Source organism: Colobus angolensis, unplaced genomic scaffold, assembly GCF_000951035.1.
Source record: "Colobus angolensis palliatus isolate OR3802 unplaced genomic scaffold, Cang.pa_1.0 Scaffold524, whole genome shotgun sequence".
Lineage (NCBI taxonomy): Eukaryota > Metazoa > Chordata > Mammalia > Primates > Cercopithecidae > Colobus > Colobus angolensis.
This window is the reverse complement of record NW_012118755.1, coordinates 718,244-731,124: the sequence shown is the minus strand read 5'-3', so window position 1 is coordinate 731,124 and position 12,881 is coordinate 718,244. Positions and strand designations below refer to the sequence as shown.

At 43.8% G+C, this 12,881-nt stretch overlaps 1 protein-coding gene and 1 pseudogene across 2 annotated transcripts in view; both read right to left on the bottom strand.

Moving 5' to 3' along the window:
- ZNF248 (zinc finger protein 248) overlaps positions 1-12,881 on the bottom strand; it is a 363,665-nt gene that overhangs the window by 123,515 nt on the left and 227,269 nt on the right. The gene's annotated exons all lie outside the window — the stretch shown is intronic.
- LOC105525245 overlaps positions 11,541-12,881 on the bottom strand; it is a 13,566-nt pseudogene continuing 12,225 nt past the window's right edge. The window contains exon 3 of the transcript XR_001003881.1: positions 11,541-12,547. The product of XR_001003881.1 is annotated as a eukaryotic translation initiation factor 3 subunit L pseudogene (transcript). The remainder of the gene's footprint in view (positions 12,548-12,881) is intronic.

Here is a 12,881-nt window from a genome sequence, read left to right as displayed (position 1 = left end):
AACATGGCACAAGTATACATATGTAACAAACCTGCACGTTATGCACATGTACCCTAGAACTTAAAGTATAATAAAAAAAAAAAAGTTATCTTCGAAGGGTGGTCATTAGGCTGAACCTTGATGTGGTAGGAGGGAGGCATGTAGCTGAGTCCCAGTGTTTATATCTGGAGAGGAAAGTGAATGGGCTTGTGTCTCCCATGCGAGGACAATGACCAGCAGGGGTGTCAAGATCTGTTGTAATATTTGCAGCATTACTGAAGATCTGTGTAGCACACTGATTCCCAGGGAACTCTTGGCAGGAATCAGAATGCGTCTATGTCACTCCTTGTAAAATTGAAAAGGAAACCACAGGAACAACAAAAAACCCACCAACATTTCCTAGAATTTATGACACCAGACATTTTCTGAGAGCTGTGTGGCAGGCTTTGTAGTGGAGAACACAGTTTTTGTCTCACATCTCCATTCATCTGGGTCACTGTGCTTCACTCACATGGCATTGCAGTGCTGTAAGATACACCACAGATACAGTCAACTTTGTTCTGGGACTGGATGTTAGAGATGGTTAAGGAGTGGTCAGCCTCAGACCTGGAGCCTGAGAAGTGGTCAGGGATCCCTCTCCCTTGCCGTGGTTTCCATCACTCTTAAGACACATCACACGCCAAGGGGCTTCCCTGACTATGCTACCATGCAGTGGTGTAGGTGCTATGCTTACTGCTCAGCTTGCAGGTGAGCTTGACTGAGGCTCCCAGGCTGGGAGAGGGACACTGAAAAACTCATTATATCCTGGAGGAAGGAGAAGAGGGGACAATTCTGTCATGAATGAGCCAGGGATCAGGATGCTGAGGGCCATCTTGGCCTGTCCCCTGAAGGAGGAGGATGAAGAGGAGGAGTAGGGTGTATTCCCCAGTCAAGATACTCCAGTGCTCTACCAAGGCAGCCTTGCTGCAGGCCTCTTATCCACCCTCCAGACCCTGGAGAAACAGGGGCTCTTCATGCAAATCCTTGGCCAACCAAACCCTCGCTGGGTTTTTCCTGCTGCCCTGTGGCTGGGTGTCATTTCTGGGAGGTGTGCGCCTGTGCTCATCCTGGCATGAGGCTCTGCAGGGGCCCAGGGAGGACTCAGCTGTTAGGCCAGTGAGTCCTGAGTGGAGGCCAGGATCAGTGTCTTATTTCCCCATTTTCGCAGCTGAGAGCCCCACAGGTCCCCTCAGGGCAGGCCCACAGGCTATCCTTTCTGTGACTAGAGGAGGGGTGGTTTTCACAGAGGCTCCTGCTTCCACCTAGGCCAGGACCTCTGTCCACTCCCTGCCCAATGACAGAGTGAGGTTCTTCCTCAGGGCAGCTCCTGATGTCTCAGTCTTTAATTTTCTATGTAGGCCTCCTCAGTGGGAACAGGGTGCACAATTCTCACTTTATAAAGAGTTCTTAAGGGAAGGATTGTCTCATATACAAACTGCACCTGAAATAAGCATACATTATCTACAAGCAGGGGCGATTCAGCCCTGAATCCACTTCCCAGGGTACTCATGAAGCCAGGTTTCTCTCTCCCCACTTGATTGCTCAGGAGATCAGCATATAGCGAGCAGTCTGGTGAGTGCTGGGGAGGACACATTCACTAGATTGTTAGATCCACTGAATTCTCTGTCAAGTGAGGAGAACCTCGGGAGTAGAAGGAGAAAGTACTGGAGAATCAGAAGCCTTGGGGCTTTTTCCAGAGTCAGGGGTTAGAGAGATTCACTAAAGGAAGGGGATGCGAGTGACAACTTCCAAGATCTGAAAAACTTCCCGTGGCTTTTTGGACGTAGAGAACTTGCTGACTAAGTGAGGAGGTCACAGGGGAGAAGGAGATGGTAGGAAAGAAAGAGAGACTGAAGAATCAAGATGGGAAATTGTGAATCAGAGATGAGGAATGGGAGAGGGTGAGGATGTTCCACACTTTAGCAAAGACTGGAGGAGGCGCCAGTGGGGAGATTGAACAGGAGTCAGGGGGAGGTCGAGGTTTGGAGTGTATTTACTTTCATTTCTGGTGTTTCTTAAAGTGGCACCTCTGTCAGCTTCTCAACTGTCCTCTCTAGCCATCTTCTGGCCTGGACTGGGAATTTTTTTTTTTTTTTTTTTTTCCTGAGACGGAGTCTTGCTCTGTCACCCAGACTAGAGTGCAATGGCATGATCTCAGCTCACTGCAACCTCCGCCTCCCGGGTTCAAGCAATTCTCCTGTCTCAGCCTCCTGAGTAGCTGGGACTACAGGTGCCTGCCACTACAGCTGGCCAATTTTTGTATTCTTAGTAGAGACGGGGTTTCATCTTGTTGATCAGGCTGGTCTCAAACTCCTAACTTCAGGTGATCCAACCGCCTCGGCCTCCCAAAGTGCTGGGAATATAGGCATGAGCCACAGCGCCCAGCCCTGGACTGGGAAAATTTTAAGTCAAAAGTCTTTAGTTCTCTCTGCAAGAGATTACTCTTTAGTTTCTGTCTGCTCATGGCTTTCCTTCTTGTTTTCCACCATTCTTATGAATTTGAGGATATTAAAATATGTATGGGAAAATTTGGGGGAAGGACCCTTTAGAAATGCAACGTCAGGTCCTATTCCAGGCCCATGGAATCAGAATTCACACTTTATATGATCTCAGATGACATGCACGCACAGTAACATCTGAAAAGCTCTGGTCTGACTCAGGCATGAAAGCACTGGTGGGTGTTGGTGACAGACTGTTTCTCATGCCTCAGTCTAGTCTCCTTCCTGCAAACATGCCCAGCATGCTCCCTGCCTGCACTCTTATCTTGAGCAGGAGATGCCAGGCATGCTGCACCTGAGGCTTCCCACTGCACACGGAGGCATCTCTCCTGAGCTTACAGATCCACAGAGCTTTAGTAACAAGATGATCTGCACATTTTTATTGATATTAATAAGCAATTAGAATTAGCTAAAAATCAATATGTGTTAGAACCTATGCTAAAAATCATACTGTGGTTGGGCGCAGTGGCTCACACCTGTAATCTCAGCATTTTGGGAGGCCGAGGTGGGCAGATCACCTGAGCTCAGGAGTTTGAGAACACCCTGGGAAACATGGTGAAACCCTGTCTCTACTAAAATACAAAAAATTATTGGGAGGCTGAGGTGGGCAGATCACCTGAGGTGAGGAGTTTGAGACCAGCCTGGACAACATGGTGAAACTCTGTCTCTACTAAGAATACAAAAACTGGCTGGGCATGGTGGGAGACACCTGTAATCTCAGCTACTTGGAAGGCTGAGGCAGGAGAATCGCTTGAACCCGGAGGCTTAGGTTGCGTGAGCTGAGATTGCACTATTGCACTCCAGCCTGAGGGACAAGAGTGAGACTTTGTCTCTCAAAAAAAAAAAAAAAAAAAATTAGCTAGGCATGGTGGTGCATGTCTGTAGTCCCAGCTACTGGGGAGGCTGAGGCATAAGAATCGCTTGAGCCCTGGAGGCAGCTGTTGCAGTGAGCCGAGATTGCACCACTGTACTCCAGCTTGGGCTACACAGTGAGACTCGGTCTCAAAAAAAAAATGTATATATATGTGTGTGTGTGTGTGTGTGTGTGTGTGTGTGTGTGTATAATTATGCAGGCGTTATATACTTATAGTGTCTTCATGACCAGGGAAATTATTTAAATTAACCTAAAATGACATTAGTGGCATATAAAATATAGAAAGATAAAAATAATCATAATTGTGTAAATATTAGGGACATACATGAAAGAAATGCATGCAAATTCAAAATATAGGTATATTGATTTGTCTTGGTATATTAGCTTCCTAGGCCTGAAATCACATGACCGTAAACTGGGTGGATTAAAATAACAGAAATGTCTCAGTTCTTGGAGCCAGTAGTGTAAAATCCATCGGCAGGACCAGCTTCCCTCTGATGCTTCTAGGGGAAACCTGTCCTTCCTGGCTCCTGGTGGTTTCTCATTTCTTTCCTGCTGCTCCTCTTTGCCATCCTTCCTCCACCTAGGAGGATGGCCCTGTGTCAACTCAGTCCGTGCATGTGAACCCACCACCTCCACGCACCACATTAAGCACAGCTCCCTGAGTGATCCATAATCTCCAACCTCCAGGTCACCGACAGTCACTCTGTGCCCTCCCAGCTTTTGGAGAAACTTTTGGACAAGTCATCTCCAAATAAAGAAGACCTTGTCAATGTAAGACCATGCTTCTTTCTTATACAGAAATTTTGCTTGCCTGGTTTATTTATTTTCCAATCAAATCTAGAGATAAAAATCTGACAATGTACATTACGGGAGACACACAATACCCTTGGTTGAGGTGGTATTAGGTGGGCATCTCTTACCAACTGACAGTTTCCATTATAAACTGTAATGTAGAGGCATTTCCCTCAGCACCAGTTTTCCCCCTTGAATTAGGGACTGTGCCACTGCAAATCTAAATCAATTTGAAAGATAAATGTGACAGGAAAAGGTCTTATCTTTTCCACAGTTTTGGGGACCTTTGATTTTTGACTTAACCACTTTACCCCTTGGGTTCCTAAAGTCATCAAGAGAAAAAACAGACCTGTGTGAAGTGCACAGCATAATATGATCCTCACAGTGCTTTTAAAATATTATTACAGATGTCATCAGCCTCAGGGGAGAGTGGTATGTACCTTGAAAAAACTCACTGAGGCACAAACTTGCTTACTTCCTGTCCTCTATCTCGGAGAAGATATGGAAGATATGAAGGATGGAGAAAAAGAGGAAGAGGAAATGTGATGGTGGACTGGGTAACATAGAAAGGGAAGACAAATAAGTATATGTGTTTTCAGTGGCTTCTCACTTCCTTTTGGCCCATCAAGGAGACCAACACATCTGAGGAGAGTGCTGATGAGGCTGCTCTTAGCTGGGACCACACTTGTGCTTTGAAAACAACCCCCAAAATCCCTGCAGGCAAATGAAGGCTGTCCTGAGAACACCCTCCCAGGGAGCAGATACCCATTGTGTAGAAGCTCTAAGCCTGCTGGGCTAAGCCCTCCACAGGCTACTTTAATGAGGAGGAGAGGCTGTAGGTGGTGGTAGGACCACCATGTTGCATGACTTCTGTGTGCCCTATTGTTTGACTCCATCTCAAAAAAAAAAAAAAAAGTGTGTGTTGCTTTGAAACACAAGTGCAGATGCTTATCAGCAGCCTTTACCTTTGTGAGAGTTGTAAACTAAAAATAAAATTCTAACCCCTCACTGACTGAACAGGCCCTCCCTTGGTCAAAGAGACCCCAGGAAAACCTTAAAACTGAGTTTCTGGCCATGATGAGATGGGAGGAGCTTCAGACACATCTCATTATACCCCCTCATGTTTATGGTTTAGACACAGCTGCCCAGCATTAATGTGAAATTAGAGATTATAAGACATAATGCACTCTTTGTGGCAATGAGATACCAAATTATAAACAGGACTGAAGACCACAACATGGAAGGGTTAAGTCAATGCACCCTAAACTTAAGGAATAAACTGTGTTCTAACTGCCACAGTTAATTTTTCTCTAGCATCTAAACAAGCACTGACCTCAAGATTAGCAGTATTAAAATAATTGTAGCTCACCACCAGATACTGACTAACCTCCAACCCCTGTTCCACAAGCTGTAACTGCAGCTTTGATTGGTCAAGAGACTGATTTCAGTAACTTTCTCCTGATAAGAAGACCACCTACGGTTTTTCAAGCTCCTGTAGGGCCAGCATAACCATGGCAACCCTGAGTAGTCTGTGAATGGTTGCAGGCCCCTTGCTGGTCTGTGAGAAGTCTAATTTCAAGTACAACAAGAAATGAAGCCAGCATGTAATGGAGAAGTAACGTCACATACACTAACATACAATACAAATATTGATGAAGGTAAAACTGTTACGCTCCTACCAAATGGAAAATTAATCACTGGATACATACAGTTATGAAAAAACTGGACATCATGATTGTCCATCTCTACCTCTGTGCCAAACTCTATAGACTTTCATTAATAAGAATGTATCAATATTGGTTCAGTCATTGTAACATTTACCAAACTCATGTAAGATGTGATTACAAAAAGGATGCTGAGGTGGGGGAAGGGTATATGAGAACTTTATACACTGCTTCAGTTTTTATGTTAATTCAAAACAGTTTCACATAATGTCCTTTAATTTAAAAAATATGGCAGCATTGTTCAGCAAGTGTTTCATTTTAGCTAATGGTTAACAAGCAGCGAAATATATAAATACTACATTGAGATATTCTATGCTATTAAAGCTGAAGCAATTTTGAAGTTGTAAATATATCTTCTGTAGTTGTAGCAGTAGTATTTGACTTAATAAACTTAAATTTGCACACATGAAATAAAGAATATAGCATAGCAGTTTTAGAGTAGTCTGAAATATGAGACACTGAATAATCTAGAATTGTTATGCTCGAATGAACTTAATTTAATTTCCACAGTACTTTCAGTTGACTCCTTTCCAGGGTGCACCTAACTATGAGGTCAGTGGCAGATTATTCTCTTCCTCAGCTTGGTGTGGACAGTAGGTTGTCTTGATCCCTCAAGATCTACTCTCATATCCTGGAGGCAAGATGCTGGGAAATGTACTATGAAAAAGACAGCTGTTGACGTCTTCCTGCCAAGGACCATAGAGAAATGAGTAATCATTTATTGACAGTTTAAATATTTGACCTATTATTCACCATCTGCATAGCGAAGCTCCCTGAATCTCAGTTGGATTTTAACAAGAACCTGCAGTGCGAGTTGCACTAATAACCAACAGACTGACTGTGTATGCAAATATCTGTATTGAGATGAGACAATATAGAAATATTGGAGTGACCAGGAACACTGGGCCTGGTGCATAAAGGTGTGGGTTCAAGTCCTACTTAAAAGATGTACAAACCTGAGAAAGTTATAGAGACCTCTCTGTGCCTCAGTTCCCTGTTCTGAGGTACTGAAATGTTAATATGGCCTATGTTATGTTATGAGGCTAAAAGTAGTGAAATGGAGGTAAAGCCTTTAGAAGACTGGTGATTCATAAGAGCCCTAAAGTGTTCAATGATTATATGTCTAGAATAATATGCCAGAACCTTGGTAGTGGTTGAATACAGAGAAGAAATGTGGGTGGCTCCAGGGCAGTGGAGGGTGGAATTTTCTTTCTTTCCGTGGGTATGATGCTTTACAGCTCACGGAGAATATCTGTTATTTCTTGTGATGCTTACATCAGCCTGGAGGAATGCACAGAGCAGGGACTACAACCCGTATTTGACAGCCCAGGGAAGTGAAATGGAAAGATTTGAAGTGGTCTGCCCAGAGTCACAGCACTGATGAGTGATGGATCTGGCACAAGAAGGTAATTGGTTTTCTGGGGACTGAGGTCTCTGAAGACCCAAGACCTTGAAATAATTACCTGAACCCTGAACAAAGAGCTGTTTTCAGCTTCTAGGTTTTAATTCTTCAACTTCTAGGTTTTAATCCCTGACCTCACCTTGCAGTATAAGCCACCTTATAATCAGCTGACCATCCTAAGAACCCATGGTTTGCTTGGCCCTGTATTAGTCCTTCCTCGCATTGATGTAAAGAAATACTTGAGAATGGGTAATTCATAAAGAAAAGAGGTTTAATTAGTTCATGGTTCTGCAGGCTGTAGAGGAAGAATAGTGGCATCTGCTGCTTGGGAGACTTCCAGAATCTTCCAATCATGGTGGAATGTGAAGGGGAAATAGGAATCTCACATAGCAGCAGCAGAAGCAAGAGAGAGTGAGAGCAAGATGCCCCATACTTTTATGCAACCAGATCTGATGAGAACTCACTTTTGCAAGGACAACACCAAAGGACTAGTGCTAAACCATTCATGAGAAAACTACCCCCATGAGCCAATCACCTCCCATCAGGCCCCACCTCCAATACTGGGGATGACATTTTAACATGAGATTTGGGAAGGGACACATATCCAAACAATATTATTCCACCCCTTGCCACTCCCAAACCTCGTCCTTCTCACATTTCAGAATAGAGTTATGCCTTCCCAATAGTCTCCCAAAGTCTTAGCCCATTCCAGCATTGTCTGAAAAGTCTGAAGTCCAAAGTCTCAAATCTCTTCCACCTGTAAAATAAGAAACAAGTTAGAGTTACTTCCAAAATACAATGGGAGTACAAGCATTGGGTTACAAACCCTATTCCAAAAGAGATTAATAGGCCAAAAGAAAGGGGCTACAGGTTCAATGCATATTCAGAACCCAGCAATGCAATCATTAAATCTTAAAGCTCCATAATAATCTCCTTTGACTGCATGTCCCACCTCCAGGGCATTGGTGCAAGCAATGGACTCCTGAGGTCATGGGCAGCTCTGCTTCTGTGGCTTTGCAAGGTTCAGCCCCCAAAGCTGTTCTCATGGGCTGGAGTTTAGTGCTTGCAGTTTTTCCATGTGCAGGGTGCAAACTGCCAGTAGATCTGCCATTCTGGGGTCTGGAGGATGGCACTAGCAATGCCCCAGTACAGACTCTGTGGGGGCTCCAACCCCACATTTTTCCTCTACAGCACCCTAGTTGAGGTTCTCTGTGAGGGCTTCACCCCTGTAGCAAGCTTCTGCCTGGACACCCGAGCTTTTCCACACATCCTCTGAAATCTAGGTGGAGGTGCCAAGCCTCATTCATTCTTGCATTCTGTGTACCAGCAGACTTAACACCATGTGGAAGCCACCAATACTTATGACTTTAACACTTGTCAGAGCAGCAGCTCAAGTTACCCCTGTACCCCTTTAAGCCACAGCTGGATCTGGAGTTGCCAAGAGATAGGGAGCAGTGTCCTGAGGATGAGCAGGGCAGTGCAGACCTGGGCTTGACCTCCAAAACAATTCTTCCCTGGGCCTCTGATCCTGTGTTTGGATGGGCTGCCTCTGAGATTTCTAAAATACCTTCAAGGCTTTTTATTGTCTGGGTTATCAGCACTTGCCTTCTTTCTAGTTATACAAATTTCTCTAGCAGGTGGTTACTCAGCAGCCCACTTGAATTCTTCTGAAGACAGGCTTTGTTTTTTTGTTTTTGTTTTTGTTTTTTTCTTACCACATGGCCAGGCTGCAGGATGCAAATTTTCCAAATTTTTGTGCTGGTTACCTTTTAAATATGAGTTCCAACTGATTTATTTGCTTCCACATCCAAGCATAGGCTGTTAGAAGCAGTCACACCAGTTTTTTTGTTTTGTTTTGTTTTGTTTTGTTTTTGAGACAAGGTCTCACTGTGTCACCCAGGCTGAAGTGCCATGGCATGATCATGGCTCACTGCACCCTAGACTTCCCAGGTTTAGGTAATTGTCCCATCTCAGCCTCCTGAGTAGCTGGCACTATGGACGCATGCCACCACACCAGGTATTTTTTTATGTATTTTTAGTCAGAGATGGGATTTTGCCATGTTTCCCAGGCTGAACTTTTGGGCTCAAGCGATCTGCCTGCCTTGGCCTCTCAAAGTGCTAGGATTACTGGTGTGAGCCACCATGCCTGGCCCATGCCACTTCTTGAACACTTTGTTGCTTAGAAATTTTTTTTGCCAGATACTCTACAACATCACTCTCAAGTTCAAACTTCCATAGATCCCTAGGACATGGATGGAATCCAGCCAAGCTCTTCGCTAAGGCATAACATGCGTGACCTTTGCTCTAGTTTCCACTAAGTTCCTTGTTTCCATCTGAGACCTCACCAGCCTGGACTTCACTTTCCATATCACTATCAGCATTTTGGTCACAATCATTTAACCAGTTTCTAAGAAGTTCTAAACTTTCCCTCATCTTCCTGTCTTCTTCCAAGTTCTCCAAACTCTTTCAACCTCTGCCCATTACCCAGTTCCAAAGCTGCTTCCACATTTTCAGGTACCTTTATAATAATGCCCCACTCCTTGGTACCAATTTTCTGTATTTGTCCATTCTCACATTGCTATAAAGAAATTCCTGGCCAGGCATGGTGGCTCATGCCTGTAATCCCAGCACCTTGGGAAGCCAAGGTGGGCAGATCACGAGGTCAAAAGTTCAAGACCAGCCTGACCAACATGGTGAAACCCTGTCTCTACTAAAAACACAAAAATTAGCCGGGCATGGTAGCACATGCCTGTAATCCCAGCTACTCAGGAGGCCAAGGCAGGAGAATTGCTTGAACCCAGGAGGTGGAGGTTGCAGTGAGCTGAGATCACACCACTGCACTTCAGTTGGGGCGACAGACCAAGACTATCTCAAAACAAACAACACCCCCCCAAAAAACAAACAAACAACAACAACAACAAAAATTCCTGAGACTGGGTAATTTATATAGAAAAGAGATTTAATTGGCTCAGTGTTCTGAAAACTTTACAGGAAGCATGATACTGACATCTGCGTGGCTTCTGGGGAGGCTTCAGGAAACTTAGAATCATAACAGAAGGCTAAGTGGGAGCATGCCCATCACAAGGCCAGAGCAGGAGCAAGGTGGGAGGAGGGGTCACACACTTTTAAACAACCAAATCTCACTCACTGTTGCAAGAGTAGCAACAAGGGGATGATGCTAAACCATTTATGAGGCATACACTCTTGTGACCCAGTCATCTCTCACCCAGTCATCTCCAATACTGAGGATTACAATTCACCATAAGATTTGGGCAGGGACACATATCCAAACTGTTTCAGCCCCCAAGATGGCTCAGAACTCAGGACATTTTCAACCAATTGCCACTTGAAGGCTGTGCCAAGAATGAACTTCCATTCAACTGGCCAACCCTTCATGAGCAGCTAATTGAAATTAACTGAAAATACGGCTATCTGGGCTGATGCTTTAGTGGTTTAATGGATTAAATCTATGGCCCCAACTCTCTCACTGACTTAATTGAACAACTATCTGAACAACCTGGACTAAGGCATACTTGAGAATGGAAAGTGCCTAAATAAAGTCTATTTAAATAATTTGGAAGTCAAACTTGATGAAAAAGATACTTGAATTTAATTAGACACAGGCACAATGTATTCAAGGTCATGAGTGAACACTGTATTATAGAGGAATGTAAACATGAAAACTAGCACCTTGAGCAGGTGGATATATGGCTCCTAGTATTAGGTTGGTGCAGTAATTGCAGTTTTTGCCATTGAAGATAATGGGGATTACAATTACAATCCCGTTGAAAGTAATGGCAAAAACCACAATTACTTGTGCACCAACCTAATAATAGCATGGTAAGTTTCCTGATTACATACAATTCAGACATATGAAAAAGTTAAGAGTGTAAAATGTTGCATCTGAGAAAAAATTTTTTTGACCTTTGAGATCAATATTTTAGTATTATAAAAGCAGAAATAGAATGTGAGGGAAAAGTTAAAAGCTGATGGAAAAGTTGAAGGACAAAGTTACCATTCTAGCCAAGTAAAAAGATACACCTTTTGAAGGGGAAAAGAAACAGAGGGTAATGACGTGTGATCTGTAAATAATGTGTAAAAAAAATATAGTAAAGGTTGAACTTCTGAGATATGAATCTCAGAAGTTTTAAAAAGAAACAGATTTAAGAATTAAAAATTATTACTGCGTGTAATCTCATTGAGAACAATTTTTTTTTTTTTTTCTCCCCCTGGCTCCAAAGATCCTTTACTGATATCCACTTGAAACACTTTGGTCCTTAACTTGTTAACTGAGTTGACAGGCTGATGGCTGATCTAGGTAAAAGTTTCATGGTAGCAGAAACACTTCCTGCCTATAATATGTCAAAACAGGTTCCTGAATAATGTGTGTGAATGTCATCAGGGTCTCTGTCCCATCTTCTTCAGGGTTCGATTAAGCTCCTCGAATTTGTGAATCTGATGGATGAAGAAATTCCCATAGCTCCTGGTGACCTTGGTGTCTGCGATGTGGATCATGTTGTTATCAATGTAGAAGTCAACCTCTGAGGCTGACTGAAATTCACCATCCAGGATTGAGATGCCACTGGTCCACACCAGGTTCTTCATCTTGTGTTTGAAGACAAGAAGCTGGATCCTAAACTCCTGCTCTGTGAGGTCCAGGAAGCCAGCCAGCTTGGTCACAGGCATGGTGATGTAGCTTGAGGAAGCTGCAGATGGTTGAAAGCTGGGCCTGCTGCTGTACTTCATCAGAAAACACCTTCAGTTGCTGCAGGAAGGGCTCTTTGTGGTAGTTGGGGTGCACATTATCATAGTTGGGCACTACAGACGACAGAACTTGGGTCAGGAGTAACTGAAAAGTTCTTCACAGACTTGTGGGTCACCTTTCTGCATGTGCAGCATCTTGTCCCTGTATTTCTCCTGCAGCTGGAGGTGAATACTCTCATCGATACTCATGGGGTACATCATGAGGGCAATGGCCAGCAGCACATGCATCTGCTCATTCTGCTTGTTAATCATCTCATACTTGTATGTGGTTCTCTGGAACATGCTCTTGGTCCTCTGGATGTAGAGGAGGATGCTGGTAAAGACCCAGATGGCATCCTGGTAGCAACACATCATCAAATATGCAAAGCCAACATAATAGTATGTGGTGACCTGGCACTCTGGCACATGGGAATACATACTCTTTTTGTTAAGTTCGATAGAGAACAAATCTTAAACTTATTTAAAAAAAAAACTTTTAGTTGAATACTAATGTATTTTTAATATTTTTATTTTTATTTATTAATTTTTTTGAGACGGAGTCTTACTCTGTTGCCCAGGCTGGCACAATCTTGGCTCACTGCAAGCTCCGCCTCCTAGGTTCACGCCATTCTCCTGCCTCAGCCTCCTGAGAAGCTGGGACTACAGGCGCCTGCCACCATGCCTGGCTCCTTTTTATATTTTTAGTAGAGGTGAGGTTTCACCTTATTAGCCAAGATGGTCTCATTCTCCTGACCTCGTGATCCGCCCGCCTCGGCCTCCCAAAGTGCTGGGATTACAGGTATGAGCCAGCGCACCTGGCTGTATTT